We start from the raw sequence: 20,394 nt of genomic DNA, 5'->3' as shown, positions 1-20,394 counted from the left end.
GATTCTTCCAAGGTTCTTGGTTGTCAGAAAGATGAACATCACCAAATGGTTCTAAAAGAAGAGATGAAAGGGATTAACATTGTAAGCAGTTGTGAGATTAGACTGTCCAAGTCACTAGGCTCCAGATGAAGCAGGAGGCATAGCAGAGAAAATCCTGTGCTGGAATCGGTAGAATTATGAGCAAGGTTTTAGGGGATTCATCAGAGGAGGGCTAAGTTGAATGGGCACTAATGAGCTGATGACTCAAATCTAGGAATGAATAAGATCATAACAACCAAAGCTCTGTATGCAGGCGGGTGCTCTATCATTGTCACATCTACTAGAGACAGGCATTGGTCCCCAAGATGAGACTGACTGGCTGGCCTCTTACCGAGTGAACAAGTTATCAAATACTTAACTAAAATAAGAACTGTGAACATGCCCAGAAGGATTCTTAGCGCATGCACTTAAATATGTTACTCTCCCTATCTTTTTTTAAGGCTCTTGTTTGGAGAAGGGATTGAACTAGATGTGGGCATGTCTTAAAAATGCTTACGAATCTCAAGCCTAGTATAACGTAAACACTCAGAAAACACTTTATTGTTTACAACATAGTAGGACTCATCCTGTCGTGGGGAGTTATGGCAGTGGCCTTGAAAAGAGTGGGTATTAGTACACAAATGTTCAGAATGTCCCACAGTGCTACGTAGTGCCCAGTTCATGGATGAGCTGCCACTCTGCTGGGACAGGCTTCATCTGTTTATTTCAAATGTATAAATGTTGGGTGTTCTCTTGGCCTTAAAAAGGGTTAGATGTACACAGGACATTTATATTGTCATGAAATAAGTCTGAGAATGTTGGATGGGGGCATTAATGTATGAAATCAGGGAAATAGCTTTTCCCTCATCCTCTTCATCTCCAAGAATATCTTTCCGAGATATTCTCTATTGTTCTGCCCAGTGTAGTTAGGTCTTACTTAGTTTGCCTTATAAGGCCATTTTAGCATTTCAAGAGCTCTCCCCATAGGAAGTTTTTCCTGCTGTTCTGCCAGAGTTGCCTTCTGCTTAATTTTAGTCCATTATGTCTGTAAAGACAGGGAAGGTTTTGTGGGGCAAAAGGCCCAATCATCGTGGGAAGAATGAATCATTCCAAGAGCAGTGAGATGGGCTGGAAGGAGAAGGCAGTGAAGGGGCAGGAAGTTGTGGGTGGAATGGGTTATTGAGAACAGCATCAAAACAGTCTGTCTTCTCTCTCCATTACTCCCACTAGGGGGTGCCCAGCATCCCAGAATTATCACTATTATTAGGAAGTTGAGGTTTGATGTGTCATCTCCTAATAGAAGGGCACTGGTTTCTCTCCTGGGGTTTTCTGTATCTCTGCCCTGAGTTGAGAAGAGATCTCTTTGTGTGTATGTGTATGTGTGTGTGCGTGTTTATGTGTATGTGCTTGTGTGTGGGGGGGTTAGAATCAGTAAGTGCACAAACACCTCTTAACCATTCATTTAAAGATTCTCAATTCATGGAAATCCTTAGGGATACACTGAGTTCTCCAGGACCTAGTTGACTTGATCTTGAAGTCAGTGGCTGGAGTAGTTGTGGGCCAGAAACATCCTCCTCAGCCCAGGAGAAGTGGCAGCTGATGTATTTTAATCACTGGGAGTCAAGAAGTTGTAGGGATAAGAAATGAGTGCAGCTGAGGGATCACCTGGAGGTCAGGGATAGAGGAAAAACTGAGGGTGTATAAGATTCTGAAGTAGAGTGGTGAACAGGTGTGGGATGGATGTCAGGGAGAGGTGAGGGTATCTTGAGGGTTTCCAAACATCCAGGCCTTCAGAACAGCCACAGCAACACTTGCAGTTCTGAATCGTTTTGTGGAAAGAACATGGAACCTGGATCTTGGAAGTCATGAATTGAAATTTCAGTTCAAGCCTTCTATAGCCATGAGCCCTGGGAGAATTGGGGCAAGTTATTTCACATCTTTGATCTTCAATTCTCTCATCTTCAGGAGACTAATGATACGAGGGTTAAGTGCGAATTTAAAAAATAATCCATTTAATGCACTACATAAATAGAATCTTCTTCCTTTCCCTTTCTCCTACTTGGAACTGGCTGAGAGCAAAGATGCAGTTCTTGCATCCCATGACCACAGAGTTCTAGGACTGCAGCCTTGGGCAAGAGGTTCCACCTTGGCTGCTGGAGTTTTCTGCAATGAAGAACTTCAGTGAGTGTTCAGGGCATGCCTGCAGGACCCTGGCCCTTCTGTTTGGACCAGCGCTCCAAATTTGCAGGCCTTTGGGCCATAATTTAGAACCTATTTCTAAATTTTTGAAGGTCTTCCATCTAGCCCTGAGGCTTTAGTCTCAGAGAACTAAATTGTCTTACTCAGGGTCGATCATACAGACTGCCAAAGCCTGGCCTGGAATCCAGGTGCAATTTTCATCTGTGTTACCAGTTCCTCTATGGTAACCTGACAGTGACTCACAATTCCTTACAGCACAGTGTTCCAAAGTCTGAACCACAGACCACCTGTACTAGTAGCAGTAGGTGGACTTGATAAAAAATGCAGATTCCTGGCTCCCTGCCAGCCCCGTGCAATCAGATTCTGTAAAGTTTAAAAGTAATGATTTACAAATTTCCCAGACCTGGGTTATACTTTTATACAGAAACATAATGCCTGAATCTGACAGAGTACTTTTTCATGGAGGAAAGTTAGGACTCTTGGGCAGACTTCTTGTTGCTTTCATACTCTACAGGTGTTCCTGACCCTGGTATTTATACAGCCATCTCTGCCCTACCTACTTCCTTCCTTCCCCTGGAACTTCCTGAAGTGGTTGGGAACAATTGCTGTGAAGGTCACAGGAGACCATTTCTGTGAATGCCAGATGTGTTGGTGCAATTTGAAAAGGTCAATTTGATTGACGCTTGAGCCACAGTGATAACCCAAGACAGCAGCCCTGTAACTGCTAGCTCTCAACAGTGGTGGCATCTGGAGCCTTGAGCAAAGAGACTGTTTAAACTGATGGAGGGGAAGCTTTAGTTCCTATTTCTGGGGGATTGAGTGGCGCCAGGAGAAAGGCTGATCACTAGTTGCAACTTCCTTTGTATTTACAATAGTGTTTGCTATTAGTTTAGCTGTGTTTAGACTAAAGGTGGGGGCAAAAATTACCCCTTTCTCTAAAGCTGTGAACTCTGACCTCTCGGTCTAGAGAGAGATGGACTCTGGACATGTGGACAGGCTCTACGAGATTCTTCCTGACAAGGGCTGTATGAGCTGGCTTTTCAGAAGGAACTTGTTCATGATGGTGGATCACTATTCAGAGAGACACACTCTTTCTCAAAGCAATGACAGGGGCAGCAGGGACCACATTAAGTTTTGATAGGGTCCTGCAGCTGTTGGGGCAAAAGGGTTTGCCTTGGCCTCTGGGGGTCTCTGCACTGCAGAACTGCAGCGGATGTACAGGGATTGCTGTGGGCTGCAGAAGGATTTTGTAATATGCATTCATGTTAGCTTCAGAGTGCCCAAAATGAGCATGAAAATGCTGTCAGAAAGGCAGTTATTGCTACCTGAAGTCCCTGTTGGAGCAAAGTGCAAATTATATACTGGTAAAAGAAAACAAAGCTGATCATTGTTGTATAGCAAATGTCACTGTCCTGTGTACCTATCTGGTCTACAGGTTGACTCCGGGAGGTGGGAGGTGCGACGGCATGGAGCCATGTTCGGCCTCCCACCTTCAAGGCCAGCCGCATCTCTGAATGGGGAGCTGGTGAGAAAGAGCTCTCCTTGATAAAACATCATTTTTGCCCTTCCCAATCTATTTCCTTTTCTGTTTTCTAGGAACAAGAGGATTTATCTGACTCAACTGGAGATGGCTCCCTTCCCTAATTTATTGTTGCATCCTGAAGCTTCCCGCGTGCTGGGCTCAGTGTGAACAAACAGCGCGGGAGGATGTAACCACTGCAGAGGTACAAGTTCACAGAGGCAGAGCTGCCCCTCGACTGGGCCGGAGGCAAAGACAAACCCCAACCTCTTTCTTGTCATTCATTGAATTTTGCTGAACCTGGAAAGGAAATAAATTCCAAAGGCAGGAAGTGACCCAGAGACCATAACAATATGTGAAAAGCTTAGCCGGTGCTTCCGCCCCTTTGTTTCCAACTATTCTAATCTGTGTCCCAGGAAGCCTAGCCCATTGCCAGATGGAGATCTGTTTTCAGATGCCTCTTGGCATGTGCCATTCCCGGCTGGTGACATTTGCACATTTCAGAAGGCAAACCTGTCCCAATGTCTTCAAACTTCCAGAGAGGTGTAGCACCAGGAAAGTCCTTGGGTCTCTGGCTGACAGCACCAACCAGCTGATTTGCTTCATCTGCAGCTGAACTGCTGCTGGACTCCAGCCTAGAACACTAGCACACCGGGTCTGTTCTTGAAGATTTGCAGATTCTGAAATCAAAATGCCCTGTGTTGCCAGAAAAGGCTGGCTCCCTTGCCTGCTTCATAATCCCTTCTCACTAGGCTTTCCTAAAGAAACTCGATGAGTCAGGAAGGAAGAAAACATGTCTGAGGGAGATCTGGAGGTGGGCCGTTCTCTCTCATTGCTTCTGAAAATTCCCTTCTGTTTTGCAATGTGGGTAATGTTTAGGGATTTGCTTTTACTTTTTCTCTGTTTCTTCCTCTGTCAGCTCTCACTTTGAAAGACCCTTCATTTACCACTCATGAAATTACCTCTGCAATCGCAGGAGGCTCTCTGATGGGGAATTAGTCACTTTTGCAAAAAAGTTGAGACTTTACTTTTATCCCCAGGAGCAGGACAAGAAATTGTTCCCGCCCTGCTCTCAGAAGGAACCATCACTCAACTGCTCTGCTGTGGCTCGGGGGCCTGTACTTTTCCTGGGCTTTTAATTTTTACGGCACATCTTCCATCAGCCTTACTACTGAAGGCTGTATGCCAGCTGACGTCTATGCACGGGAAGGTGGCTTCTGGGACACCTGCTTCAAACAGGTATCCAGCTAACTGCTCCCCACCAAACCCCGCCAGGTAATTGGAAAGGAACTTGGAGTTGAGTGAATAATGTGCCTCTTTCAAAATATTAGGTAGATCAAGTGTAAAGAATCCAATATATTTGTTGACAACTGGTTTACAGAAAAGCCCCGGCAAGAAAGAAGGGGGCGGTTCAGCATCAGGCTGGTGAAAATGAGGTCACGGATAGGGTACCATTGTACGGCATTCGGGCATCAGACCTCTGTCCTAGGGTGCGAAGTCACGCTGTGCCACCATCTAAAATTGTGTTCTGTTTATTATGAAAGAGGTTTTCAAAAAGTGTTTTGATAAGCTTGGATGTATCCCTGGAAAGGGAATATGGTCTCCATTACAAGACAGGAGCTTACTATCAGAGACAGGTTGTATCAATGTATGTAGCTGCTAGTAAATAGTAGATAAAAGAAGCTTCAGAAAGGTCGGGGGAGGGAGTCTTTTGTTGTTGTTAGGAAGGAACAATCTTGCAGGGGATGTGAGAGATTTTTCTCTCGCTTTCTCTTTTCCTCTGCCTATGGAAAACCAACCAGGAGAAAGCTAGAAACACAAGACAGAGAGAAGAAATTTCTCCAACTGTTGACACCAGTCAAACAAGATAAATAGTTCATATTCTGATGATGATGACAACAGCTATGATGAGGAGATATTGACCCAGAGGAAGAAAACAAAGGCTTTTGATTTCAAGCTGTGCGTAAGCCCCAAAGAACTGTTGTCAGAGTCACTTTTATGATCTAAGGGACTTTTGGCTACAATTATAAGAATATAGGGTGAGTGAAATAAATATAATTGGTCAGATAAATCAGAATTAGATTAAGACATGATTGAAAATGGTTAACCATTAGTGAGAAGTATACCAAATTATATGTATTTTCGTGCTGCTTTCAGTCTTGATCTAAGAACTGTATTCTGATTTAAATATAATACAAAGCAAAATATTTTGTTATGCTCTCTTAGGCATATGTTTGAGATGCCTGGCCACTGGAGGTCATCTCGTCTACTATGTTCACCACAGACAAAGAATGAAAAGAGAATACACAACCTTGTGATTGCTAGCAGTGAAAGCTCAGAGTTATGACATAACAGTAAGTGTTATATTCTGCATAACCTTAGGTTTAACAAAGGTTGTTACTAGACACTTAAAGAACATGCTTATATTTTGCACATGAGAAAATGGAATTGAAAATGGGAAAAGAATAGAGTCATGACTCCCAAACTGTGTCCTAAGCACCCAAGACTTTGCAGCAAACTTAGAGGGGGGCTGTGGCACATTTTAAATGTCAAGGAAGTATAGTGGCACTTGACATCTGTTGGATATCAACTAAACTATTAGCTCAAGGTAGTTCATTGTTCCAACATTAGATTGTGCTACATTTCTTTCAAAAATGTCCTGTCTTTGGGAAGCTGAGTTTTCAGCAGTTGTAAAATGCAAGTACCCAGAGAAAATCAGTGTGGAATAGGAGGTGAAGGCACATGTGTCCACATGGGTTCCAAGATTTGAGAAGATATTTGGTGCCCAATTAGCATATGCAACCCTTTTTCTTTTTTTTGGACGGAGTCTCACTCTGTTGCCAGGTTGGAGTGCAGTGGTGCGATCTCAGTTCCCTGCAACCTCCGCCTCCCGGGATCAAGCGATTCCCCTGCCTCAGCCTCCCGAGTAGCTGGCACTACAGGTGCATGCCACCACGCCCAGCTAATTTTTGTATTTTTAGTAGAGACAGGGTTTCACTATGTTGGCCAGGATGGTCTCAATCTCTTGACCTCGGGCATACGTATCCTTTTAAAAGTAACCGAGTATTTAAGAATGAAATAAATTTTTTTCTTTTGTTTTATGTGTATTATTTTTTTCAAACAACTAAGTTGTTGGGACCTAACTACTGGATAAATGAAATGTTGGGTAGGTGTTTCCTTTTGCCTAGGGACTCTGTGAAAAAATTACAGGGATACTAAAATGCTGTGAAATGAGACAGTTTGGGAACTCTAAATTAGAGCAATACAAAGGTAGATTTTAATGGTTCAGGCTTGTTGGTCAGAATTAAAAAGTGGTTAGATCCTCCTCTCCCCACACCAGCCAGGACACTGCTCCCAGAATTTTTCCCTGTTCCCATATGAAATAAGCAATCTTAGTCTGAATTTTTAAATTAATACAACCATTTGGTAGACTATTAAAAGTTAGATGACACAAACCTTCTCAAAATATCTCCAATGTAGAACTTTTTTTTTCTTTTTAATTTTTTAATCTGTCATGGACTAGATGATGGTTAATTTGATGCACCAACTTATCTGGACTACAGTGCCCAGATATTTGGTCAAATATTATTCCGAATATTTCTGTGAAGGTGGTTTTTGGATGAGATTCATGTTTAAATTAGTAGACTTTGAGTAAAGCTGATTATGATTCATATTGTGGATGGGCCTCATCTAATCAGTTGAAGGCCTTAAGAGAACAGAGACTGACCTCCTCTGAGCAAGAAGGAATTCTGTCAGTAGTCTGCCTTTGGACTCTGCATCTCTTCCCTGAATCTCCAGCCTGCTGGTCTACCCCATTCGATTTCTTTGGATTTTGGTTCCACAATTACATGAGCCAATTCCTTAAAATAAATCCCTATCTATACATATACACACACACATATCCTGTTGGCTCTGTTTCTCTGGAGAATCCTAATACAGACTGATGCTTTTAAAAAATGTGATAAAAATGAACTTCTAGGAAAAGAATCATATGCTTAAATATTTTAGAAATGTCAAATTGTTCTAAAAGTTTCTAAATGCTTGCTTCCATTTTCTATATTTAGCTTTAGCTTGTCTATGATTGGTAATAAAGGGTTTGTGGAACACACTTTGAGTAGCACTGATCTCATAAAAATGAAAATATATGCATATAACTATCTATATCTATGTATATACATTTATTTACTTTTAACTTGAAACTAATTCTAAATTGATAGAAAAGTTGCAAATCTAGTACAAAGTATTCCCACATCTTGCTTTCCTCAAGTTCCCCAGTTTTAATATCTATATAACTATAGTATAATTTCCCAACTAAGAAACTTAACATTAGTATAATATTATTAACTAAACAAAAATCCTGCATTAATCTGTTCTCACATTGCTATAAAGAACTACCTGAGACTAGGCATAAAGAAAAGAGGTTTAATTGACTCACAGTTCTGCAGGCTGTATAGGAAGCTTGGCTGGCAAGGCCTCAGGAAACTTACAATCATGTCAGAAGGGAAAGGGGAAGCAGGCATGTCTTACATGACTGGAGAAGGGGGAACAAAGAGTGAAGGGGGAGGTGCTACACACTTTTAAACAACCAGATCTTGTGAGAACTCACTCACTATTATGAGAATGGCAAGGGGGAAGTCTGTCTCTATGATCTAATCACCCTTCCACAAGGCTCCTCCTCCAACATCAGGATTACAATTCAACATGAGATTTGGGTGAGGACTCAAATCCAAACCATATCATTCCATCCCTGTCACTCTCAAATCTCATGTCTTTCTCACATTTCAAAACACAATCATCCCTTCTCAACATTCCCCCCAAATCTTAACTCATTTCAGCATTAAGTTAAAAGTCCACAGCCCAAAGTCTCATCTGAGACAAGGCAAGTCCTTTTTGCCCATGAGCTTGTAAAATAAAAAAACAAGTTAGTTACTTCCAAGATACAATGGGGGTATAGGCATTGGGTAAACACACCCATTCCAAAAGAACTCAGCCAAAACAAAGGGGCTACAGGCCCCACGCAAGTCCAAAACCCAGCAGGGCAGTTATTAAATCTTAAAACTCCAAAATGATCTCCTTTGACTCCATGTCTCATCTCCATGCCACGCTGATATAAGGGGTGAGCTACCAAGGGTGCGCTTCCAAGGCCTTGGGCAGCTCCACCCCTGTGGCTCTGCAGGATACAGCCCCTTTGTCTGCTTTCATGGGCTGGCATTGAGTGCTTGTGGGTTTTCCAGGCACATGGTGCAAGCTGTTGGTAGATCTACCATTCTGGGATCTGGAGGACAATGACCTTCTTTTCACACCTCCAGTAGGCAGTTCCCCAGTGGGGACTCTGTGTCAGGGCTCCAACCCTATATTTCCCCCTTGAACTGCTCTAGTAGAGATTCTTCATGAGGGTTCTGCCCCTGTAACAGACTTCTGCCTGGACATCCAGGTGTTTCCATACATCCTCTGAAATCTAGGCAGAGGCTTCCAAGCCTCAACTCTCACCCTCTGTGCACCCGCAGGTTTAACACCACATGAAAGCCGCCTAGACTTATGGCTTGTACCCTCTGGAGCAGTGGCCGGAGACATATCTGGGGCCCTTTTAGCCATGGCTGGAGCTGGAGTGACTGGGACACCTAGAGCAGTGTTCCAAGGTTGCTCAGGGTTTGAGCAACTTTGCTCAACCAAGGTTGCTCTAACTTTTCTGGGCCAGGCCCAGAAAACCATTCTTCCCTCCTAGACCTCTGGGCCTGTTATGGGAGGGGCTGCCACAAAGGTCTCTGAAATGCCTTCTAGGCATTTTCCCCATTGTTGTGGCTGTTAACATTTGGCTCCTCTTTACTTATGCAAATTTCTGCAGCTGGCTTGAATTCCTACCAAGAAAAAATGAGTTTTTCTTTTCCACCACATGGCTGGGCTGCAAATTTTCCAAACTTTTATGCTCTGCTTCCCTTTTAAATATAAATTCCACCAACTTCTTTGCTAATGTGTAACAAAAGTGTCCTTTGCTCCAATTCCCAATAAGTTCCTCACCTGCATCTGAGACCACCTCAGCCAGGACTTTGTTGTTCGTATCACCATCAGCATTTCGGTCACAATTCAACAAGTCTCTAGGAAGTTCCAAACTTTCCCTCTTCTTCCAGTCTTCATCTGAGCCCTCCAAACTGTTCCAACCTCTGCCCATTACCCAGTTCCAAAATCACTTCCACATTTTCAGGTATCTTTATAGCAATATCCCACTCTTGGTACCATTTTTCTGTATTAGTCCATTCTTGCATTGCTATAAAGAACTACCTGAGACTGGGTAAAGAAGCTTAATTGACTCATAGTTCTGCAGGCTGTACAGGAAGCATGGCTATTAAGGCCTTGAGAAACCTTCAATCATGGCAGAAGGTGAAGGGGAAGGAGGCACATCTTACATGGCTGGAGAAGGAGGAAGAGAGAACAAAATGGGGAGTGCTGCAAACTTTTAAACAACCAGATCTTGTGAGCACTCATTCACTATCATAAGAACAGCAAGGGGGAAGTCTGCCTCCATTGATCCAGTTACCTCCCACCAAGCCCCTCCTCCAACACTGGGGATTACAATCCAATGTGAGATTTGGGTGAGGACATAAATCCAAATCAGATCAGGCCATATTCAGATTTCACCAGATATATCTTAAATAGTGAAGTCACAGCTCTATGATGTGCAAATTTGGTAGGCACTGGGCTAGAAGATTGTTGCAGAATGAGTTGAACCACTGGTTTGTTTTATTTGTAGATCAGCTAGCTGAGAACTAGAAATGTTTGTCAGTAATTGTGAACTGTTCTGTAGAAGAAAATACAAATCATCAACCTCAATTAAAAATATCTCACACATACTGAATGAGCCAATACCATAGCTACTAAGCATGCCTGTTATTACTGCCAGAAATAACAAATTATTTTGTATCTGGACACATTACTCCCTTAATGACAGACTGTATAGAAAAGTGATGCTTGGACATGTATCTGAAATGTCATGCATTTTTGGCCAAGTCACTCTTTCTCATCTCTTCTATGCAGTTTGAGCTTCCACAGGCTGAATCCAGCTGTGGCTTTTTGGGCCCTTTCTGTAATGACTATGCAGATTTCTATCATGTACCTATAACACTTTATTGCTATAACTGGTGTGGGTACCTGCTAAACTATGAGGAACTCATGGGCCTGGCTCTGTCTTATTTGCCCTTGTATCTCAGTGCCTGGCATAATGCCTTAGGCATAGCAGGCAGGAGCACATGCTCAATGAAGAAATGAATGAATACATTTAACATATGGTAAGTTCACATTTTTTTTTTCCTACTTGATCTCGTTGGGAAAAGAGCCTGTAACTTAAAATTATTCCAGTGAATAAAACAATGGTGGGTGTATATTAAAGAGGAAAAGCTTTCAAGGGCTTTGTGTTTGAGAAACAGGCTTTGAATGCCAGATGTGACTTAACAGCTGAATGAAGACTATCACTTTTACAAATAGCATATATGTATGGGTGCTGACTCACTTTATTCAGTAGACACAATGTACTCCTTAGGTAATTTGATCCATCTCAGTGAAATCTGCTTTCTACCCAGACTGAAGGGTTGTGGTTAGTTATCATTATTATTCAGCATTGCTATAGTTTGTGTTTTCAAAGTACTGTGTTCCCCATTTTTAATGAGCTAGGCAGATGATAGGTAATGAAAGGGGGTTTTAGCCAGTCTCACATGTAGCTGGTGTTCAATCAATTTTTGATGACTGCTTAATCACTGAGGTTAATTGGGGACGGGCTGGTGTAAACTCATGGGAAGAAAGGCTGTCCGATTTTTCCATGGATGGAGGAAGTGTGGGAGTGGAGAGAGGAGAAGCTGGGAAAGACTATGAAGGTGGGAGAGGGAAGGAAGTAGGAATTCCTTCTGATGGGAGTAGAGCAGGCTTCTGAGTCTCTGACCCACTTCGGCAATCCTCAGGGCCCTCTGGGGTTATATTCACATCATGTTCATTTGCGCTGTGAAGGAGTAGATTCTTTGGGGTTGGAGCTACTAATTCCTAAGAACAAGTTGTTTAGGGACTACTTTTATAAGTTTTGTGGTCAGTTTTTTAGCAGTCTACTAATGCTTTTCATACCACTGATTCTAAACCTGAAAAAAAAAAAATTCCCAAACAAATTTATAGGAATTCAGGACATCAAAGCTGAATAATGATTTATTCTCATAGGAGGTATTGCAATTAGGGACAAGAAAACTGTTGATCCTAAGGGTTCCTAATGGCAGGACAGACTGAATATACAGTTGAGACATGGAGAGAGGAATAATTTAACTTTTCTTCCTCGGAAAATCTATCTCCTGCTCAGTGGCTTGCTCTGGCCCTGTCAACTGAGAGATGAGAAATGTTTTGAGTGTGGGGATTGGGAGTGAGTGTTGCCAACTTAAAAGAGAATAATGTATTAGGTTTTTGTTAAGTTATCCATAAACCCTCCACCCCCTTCTACAAATTGTCAGATGATATTTGTATATTTTGATATTATTGGGCAATGACCACAAATATTTGTCTGGAACACAACTTGGAGAGAAGAAAAGTTGCAAAGATTAAAAATATAAGCCCTTGCCAGCCATTGGGTTGGCTGGGGAAGTGTGGAAAGGCTTAGGGAAATGTCGTGCCGTACACTCTAATTCCTGCCTCATCATGGGCCTGGCAGGCCCGGCTTGCCTGGGGCCATACCTGAAGGCCAGTGGAGAGGTAAATTCAGCAGCCTGGAGCTCCCAGCAGAGCTGCAAAGCAGATTTCTCTCTTCCTGGGTAGAGGCTTAAATCCAGTTGCTATAGAGTGTTTTGAGGATTAAATGAGCTAATGTCTGCAAAAGCAACCTACACAGAGCCTGGCACCCAGAAGATGCTCAAACAAAGTAGATTTTCTTCCTTGCTGTGACTTCACAAGGGATTGTGGGTGTCTCAGGACACTGTCTCAGAGAATGGCTTTTTGCCATGTGGGCATTTTACCTTTTTGAAGACACTGGAAACTTGGACCAAAACCAACTCTAAATTCTTCCGTTCCGGTTGAGATGAGCCCCGGCTAGAGATACAGCGCAGTTTCTAGAATGGTGTGGGGAAGTAATTTTGTGTCCTTGAATAAGGAAACATGGTTCATATCATTTCCTCAGAGAGTGGCTGGTCTGGATTTCAACTCAGAAGAGGCCTACGGGAACCCACATGGGGATGCTGCGATTTGTATTTTGAGCAGAGACCTTATCTCTGAGATATCCAAGCTAGGATTTCTTTAGTGATACCTTACCAACTTCTCACAAATACTTCACTTGGAACCCTAAACCCAGGAGCACCAAGGAGCCTTTAACCCCAGCTGCTTCACTCTCCATCAGTATTTGCATAATGTCAACAGAGTTCTCACCATTTGTGACCATCTTGTGACCAGGCAATTCTACCTGCCTCATGTCCCTGGCCAAAAGGCTAGTCCTCTTTGTCATCTATTCTTTTTCAGTTCGTTGCCCATCTACTGCACTCTCACTCTCTCATTATGTTTCCATATTTAATCTCTCCTCCTCAACTGGATTCTGTTTGCCAGATTTAAAGTATACACAAGGCTCCCACTGCAGGTGGGGTGGGGGAGTGGAGATAACTCTGTCCCAACCCTACCTTCCCCTCAAGCTTTCATATTCTCTTCTCCCCTTTACAGAGACTTCTAGAGAGAACATCTATACTTGTTGACTCTTTTTACTTCCTGCTCACTCGTTAGGTCACTGCCAGGCTGGCTGCTACCTCATCAGCTCGACAAACAGCTTGTGCCAGGGTCACTCACCTTCCTTCACATCTCGGCAGTGGTCAACACTATTGACTGTCCCTCCTCCAAGAAACACTGTCTTTTTCTGTCTTCAGTGATGCAAGGCTCTTCTGTTTACCTTCACCTTCTCTGACTGCTCATTTTCTATCTCTCTTGTAGTCTTATCCTACGCTTCCTGGGTCAATACATATTAAAATACTCAAGGCCCAGTCCTAGATAGTCTTGTCTTTTTGTGTTTGTTTGTTCTGATACGGAGTCTGGGTCTGTCACCCAGGCTGGAGTGGAGGCTCACTGCAATCTCCGCCTCCTAGGTTCAAGCGATTCTCCTGCCTCAGCCTTACTGAGTAGCTGGAATTACAGGTGCATGCCACCATGCCTAGCTAATTTTTATAATTTTAGTAGAGACGGGGTTTCACCATGTTGGCTAGGCTGTTCTCAAACTCCTGACCTCAAGTGATCTGCCTGCCTTGGCCTCCCAAAGTGCTGGGATTATAGGCGTGAGCCACTGCACTTGGCCGTCTTCTCTTCTTAGTCTATACTTCATTCGTGGCAAAATATTTCTCCAGCCCAGGTCTCTTCTTTGAGCTTTAGATTCGTGTATCAAATTTCCTACCTAAAACTTTCATTTGGAAGTTTCATATGCATCTAAAACACAACATAGCCAAACCCAAACTCTTGATTCTTCCCAAATCTTTTGCTGTTCCCTATGTCACTGAAGGGTATCACCAGCATTGTTAAGCAGGCCAGAACTTGGAGTCACCATGACCTTTCCCTCTGCCTTACCCTTCACATTCAATTTTGCCTCCTAAACCTCTTTGTATCTGTACTTTTTTCCGCTACTTCCACTCCCACTATCCTAGTCTAAGCTACCTTCACCTCTTCCTGGATAACCTTAAAAGCCTCTTTGTTGGTCTGTCTGCCACCGTTTTGACCTCCACCTCCCACAGTGTATCCTGAGTGAGTTATTCATCTGATTTTCATGTCTTCCCTGAGATGTTTAAAATGTTTGCATGGCCTCCCATTATTTTAGGAAGCAACATTTCTTAACATGACCATAGGCCCTGTGCCTAGCCAGCTTTATATCAAATCATGCTCTGCTTTGCTCTCTTTACTCCAACCACTGTGGCCTTCTTTCAGTTCTTTTTACCTGCCACACTTCCTCTCACCAATTGCTCTTTGCCCAGAATGCACTTACTTCTGTAAGTTTCACCCTTTCTTCAAATCTCAGCTCAGTTATGGCTTCCTCAGGGCTGTCTTCCTTGACCTCTCTGACCAAGGCAAATCTCTACCATAAGGCCCTGGGTACTTCTTCAGGTGCTGATCACAACTGTCATTTTATGTTTCTTGGTGTCATTTTTTGGTTGAAATATATTGTCCACTGAGTATAGACTCCATTAGGGCAGGAACTGTGCCTGGTTTCCAGGGCTTAGAACCAGCACAGTGCCCAGTGCATAGTAGGTGCTCAGTAAATGCATTTGTTGAATGGATGAACAAATAAATACATCAATAAATACAGACTTTTGTTTTCTGTCATTCCTTTGGCTCCTTCTTCACCATACCCTTTGTCCAGGCGTCGGGACTTCAAATCATGGATTTCGTTTATACGTCCAGTGCCACCACTGGGCCTGCTTCCTATTATGGGCAATGAAATGTATGAGATGCTGAGAAGCTTTTGGACACTTCCTTTGTAATATATTTTGCTCTCCTGCAATAATTTTGTTATCATCAGCGTTCTATTCAGGAATACAGGATTAGGTACTAAGATAGTACCACCTGAGGAAGGGTGCTCCTTGACTTAGAACAATAAGATAATGAAATTGGAGGGAACTTTTGGTAATCATTTAGTCTAATTTCTCAAGAAAGGAAGAGATTCTTTATATACCACTTCTGACAGATGATAATAGTTAATGTTTATTGAGCATAGGCCAGTTATTGTCGTAAGGATATTGATACAGATGAATCCATTGAATCCTTAGTGACCATATGGACAAATACAGTTACTATCATGCCCTTTTTATAGCTGACGAAATAGTGGAATACCTCATCTAAGGCCATGCCTTGTCTAAGTCAGAAGCATAGCCAAGGTGCAAGCCCAGGCAGTTTAACAGAGCCAGAGATTTTCACTGCTATGCTATGCTATGCTATGCTATGCTATGCTATGCTATGCTATGCTATGCTATGTTATGCTATGCTACTTCTGTAGTTAGCCAACATTTATGTAAACACTTCCAGGGATGGGAACCCACTCGATGGTGAGCTGAGTACTTAGGCTAAAATTGTCTCCTATAACTTCAAGTCATTTTCCCTAGTTTGAGCCTCTAAAACTATATAAAATAGCCTGCTCCAACATCCATAGGACAGTTATTAAAATAGGACAGTTATTAAAATACTTTCAAATTCTAAGAGTAGTTTTTCTGTTCATAAAAATAACATATATTCATTATAGAAAATTTGGAAAATCCAGAAAAGTATAAAGAAGATAAGAATCCTTGATAAACTGGGAGAAAATAAGTATTAACTGCCAAGAGTCTATTAGCTTTTTATTATAATTTTTAACTTTCATATTTCATTAATAGCCCATATAAAATCTGTGGCTAACCAAAACTCCTAGTTCTCTGTCAGATGACCTTCCATCAAGCCAGATTTTGTCTCTATATAAAATTCTCTCTTTCTTTTTTTTTTTTTTGAGACAGAGTCTTACAGACTGAGTGGTCTTCAAATCATGGATTTGGTTTATACATCCTGATACAAAGACAGAGTCTTACAGTCTTACAGGCTGCAGTGCAGTGGTGCAATCTTGGCTCACTGCAACCTTCATCCCCCAGGTTCAAGCAAGTCTCTTGCCTCCTGAGTAGCTGGGACTACAGGCGTGTACCACTATGCCTGGCTAATTTTTGTATTTTTAGTAGAGATGGGGTTTTGCCATGTTGGCCAGGCTGGTCTCAAACTCTTCGCCTCAAGTGATCTGCCTGCCTCGGCCTCCAAAGTGCTGGATTTACAAGTGTGCACCACTGTGACCAACTATCAAATTCTTAATGTAAAATTTTACACTTATCCCTTTTAAACTATACTTGTTTGTTTTGATTCTTCTGTCTTACTGAAACCTTTTCTAATCCAGATTCTGCTATCTAATGTTAGCCTTCTAGCTTTCAAGATACTATGTGATCTTGATAACAGGGCTTTTCAAACCTTTACCCCAGGCATTGCTAAAATGCTAAGCCCTGTGACACATATTAGGAACCTCCCTGTAGGTTCACATGGGTCTATTCATCAGCCATTAATCTGGCTGCTGAAAAAAATACAAATCTGTATAACTGCATTTTCACTGAGCACATATATATTTTTTCACCTTGTCTATGATGATTTCATGACTTAATGAAATATGTCACTAAAATTGGGTATGTTTCATCTATGGAATTTCTCAACTTTACAGGTATAGTAAGTCTTTTTTAAAAATAGGGCATCATTTTCTTAGTGAGCCTAGGCTGACTCTGAATAATCACTTCTTAATTTCTAAGTGTTCACAAATCATCATCTAAATATTAATACTTCATTGTAGAACTTTCCTGGAAATCATACTAATCCGTTACTTCAGATTCTTCACTGCAGTTGAAATAGCTATGTGCAGACATACTGGCCCCGACTCACATTTAATGGGGCTGAAGAAAGGATCCCATGGGTATATATTGTCTTATTCTTTCTCCTTCAAGAGATCAGCTTCCTGTCAGCATACAGGAAACTGGAAAGCTGCAGTCTAATAATATAGCCACTGACAGGAAGATTGTTGTTTAGATTGCCTTTCCAGATTTCTCAATTGAATAATGCTGGTGAAGGATGACTGCTTATTTTATTTATGACTTTGGATCAACTGCAAGGATATCTGACTTTACATAGTAGATGTGCTGCTTCAATGTTGCATATAAATCACTTTATTTGTAAGTCAAATTCAACCTAAAATATACTACTCTGGGAGTTTACTTTTAAGGCCATCTTGTGGTGAGACATTTTATAAAGTGAATAATTTAGAGATTGTTTGCTTGGATTTCTAAGATCAGGGTTGCTTAAAGCAAGGTGAAATTATACTATTTCTTTATTTTTAGAAAAAGTAGCCTAGTATTATCTTTTGTGAGTGTCACCCTTAGCAAACAGGACTGGGAAGATCTTGGCCAGGCAGCCTGCAAATGAGTAAAAACCAGAGCCTCCACCCTAAGCCACATTCTCACCTCGCAATTCTCTGATGCAAGACTGATGAAAGACTGCTGATGAAAGACTGCTTTTTTGATTTCCCTAATTGATATTTTTTTCATTTTTCAATGTCCTCAATCAATAACTGAAAAGGAATTCTATTTACTCATCTTCTCTGAGAGTCCTCCTGTCACTCAGCTGTCAGAGGCAGGGCTGGTGGCTCACTGATGAGGCTTCAGTTATACTTTATGTGTTCTTCCCTTCCTTGGATTAGAGCTATGTGAAGGCCAGAACCTCAGCTTGTTCACCTCTGTATCTCCATTAAACTAGCCCGAGCCTTTTGTGAAAAGGGGTCTCACTACATATTCATAGACTCAAAGCTGACTCCCAAACTTGAGCTGGAACCAACTGCAGGTGATATGATGGGCTCACTCCAACTCTACCAAGGGGACTGCAAAAGTGTGGAGTGTGTCTTAGTCTGTTGGTGCTGCTATAACAAAATACCATAGACTGGGTGGCTTATAAACAACAGAAACTTATCTCTCACAGTTCTGGAGGCTGGGAAGTCCAAGCTCTTCCTTGGTGCCAGCAGAGTCGGTGTCTGGTGAGGGCTCACCTTTGGTTCATAGATGGTGCTGTTTTGCTGTGTCCTCACATGGTGGAAGGGGGATGGCAGCTCTCTCAGGCCTAATTTCTTTTGTTTGTTTGTTTTTTTGAGATGGAGTCTTACTCTGTCACCAGGCTGGAGTGCAGTGGCACGATCTTGGCTCACTGCAACCTCCGCCTCCTGGGTTCAAGCAATTCTCCTGCCTCAGCCTCCCGAGTAGCTGGGATTATAGGTGCACACCACCATGCCCAACTAATTTTTTTGTATTTTTAGTACAGACAGGGTTCCACCATGTTAGTTAGGATGGTCTTGATCTCTTGACCTCATGATTCACCCGCCTCAGCCTCCCAAAGTGCTGTGAATACAGGCATGAGCCACCGTGCCCAGCCTCAGGCCTCATTTCTAAAGAGACTACTCCCATTCATAAAGGCTCTGCCCTCATGATCTAATTACCATGAAAAGGCCTCACCTCCAAATACTATCACTTTGGTGATTACATCTTGACATATGAATTTTAGGGGGACACAGACATTCAGATCATAGCAGATTGGTTTTCTGGTTCCTAAGATTCCCCTCCCCCCAGAACTTCTGCAACAGTCTTTGAGGATCGCTGGCCCTTAACAAAGATTTCTTTCTTGAGCTATTTGTGTGTATGTGTGTGTGTGTGCTGTATATTTTATTTATATATATAAATAGCCTTCCTAAGTTTCATGTCTAATAAGTCTCCAAGTGTAGTACTGAACCTTAACTCTAACTTCACTCCCTCACCCTAATCCTAACCCCTAACTCTAATCCTGACCCTGATCCTAACCCTAACTCTGAAATCCCAGAGTCCAGGAAAGTTTCCCTATTCATATTCAACCTTCAATAAATGTCTGCTTTTCATTATGAATATTACCATGATCCTGACATAATTAAGATAACCAGAAACTAAGGCAGACACATATTGTGTGTATGTTGTGTTGTGCAATGAGAATTATACTGTAGTTTAGAATGAGCAGCCTTTGGCACTGAAAGAGTCAGAATAATAAAATACCTTTAGCATAAATTTCAGTGTTTAGTACGCAACTATCTTACGGCAATGACAGTCTGTAAAGAGGAACTCAGCTAACCTTATCAATTAATTGGAGTAGTCAATGGATCAACACTAACACCATACCATTTGCAAACGAAGTGTGTTTACTCTAAGGCTTGTTCTCTTTCTAAAGGTTTCCATCCTCTCGTGATCCTGATTTCATAGGATAATTTTATAGACAGCTTAAAAACCAAATAAATGAATCTTTAGTATAATCACAACCACTTAAAACTCCCTTCTGCATAATACCCCAGCTACATAATTTGATGGGCTCCTTGCAAAATGAAAATGTGGTGCCATCATTATAAAGAATTCAAGATGGTGACAGCAGATATTAAACCAAGTGTGGGACCCTTCTCTCCATGGGATCATCTGAGCACAGTTTGTATGTCCATGATGTTGGCCTTGCTCAATTACAGGTGAGGGAGCCGAGGTCCAGGAAGGCACAGCAAATTGCCGCCATTGCACAGCTGATGAGTCCTAGAGACGCAGCTGAAAACGTGGTTCCTGGACCCCTGGCCCACTGCTCTCTCCTGTCTCAGACTTTTCCTACCTCCTGGAGTCACCATGGGGAGGCAGCGGGGGTACATCCCCAGTGCTGTGAACTGGACATTCTATCCTTAATACATTTCTTTAGCTGTTTCAATCCTCAGCCAGATTTCTTTCCTAAACCCACACCTGAGCTTGTTTGCATGCAGCTTCTCCTCATTGTCAGCCTGTCCTCTTCCACTGGTTTTCTTGGAGACTCTGGGGAGAGGATTTGCAAGGTGCTGGTGGAAAGAAAGCTAATTAGGGACATTATGCAGATTGGATTCCTCTCCTTGGCTCTCAGTAGCAATATATTTTTTCACACTGAGTTTCTCCTCTCTTCCCAAATCCCAACATACACTGATTCCTAAGGGCAAGCCTAAATGTCTCTGGTAAAACAGCCTAGGGACAGGCTCCTGAATAGGTTGAATACTATTAAAGAAATTCCATTTTGAGAATTTCTCAAATAAAAAATTCATTACTTTAATC

General features: G+C 42.2%; 1 protein-coding gene across 1 annotated transcript in view; it reads left to right on the top strand.

Moving 5' to 3' along the window:
* TMEM178A (transmembrane protein 178A) overlaps positions 1-20,394 on the top strand; it is a 279,546-nt gene that overhangs the window by 70,394 nt on the left and 188,758 nt on the right. The window contains exons 4-6 of the mRNA XM_033175938.1: positions 3,814-3,941; positions 4,777-5,011; positions 5,963-6,090. The gene's annotated coding sequence lies outside the window, so the exon portion shown is untranslated. The remainder of the gene's footprint in view (positions 1-3,813; positions 3,942-4,776; positions 5,012-5,962; positions 6,091-20,394) is intronic.

This window comes from Trachypithecus francoisi, unplaced genomic scaffold (genome assembly GCF_009764315.1).
Source record: "Trachypithecus francoisi isolate TF-2019V2 unplaced genomic scaffold, Tfra_2.0 Lachesis_group17, whole genome shotgun sequence".
NCBI lineage: Eukaryota > Metazoa > Chordata > Mammalia > Primates > Cercopithecidae > Trachypithecus > Trachypithecus francoisi.
The sequence above is the reverse complement of the archived record's forward strand: the minus strand, read 5'-3'. Positions and strand labels throughout refer to the sequence as shown.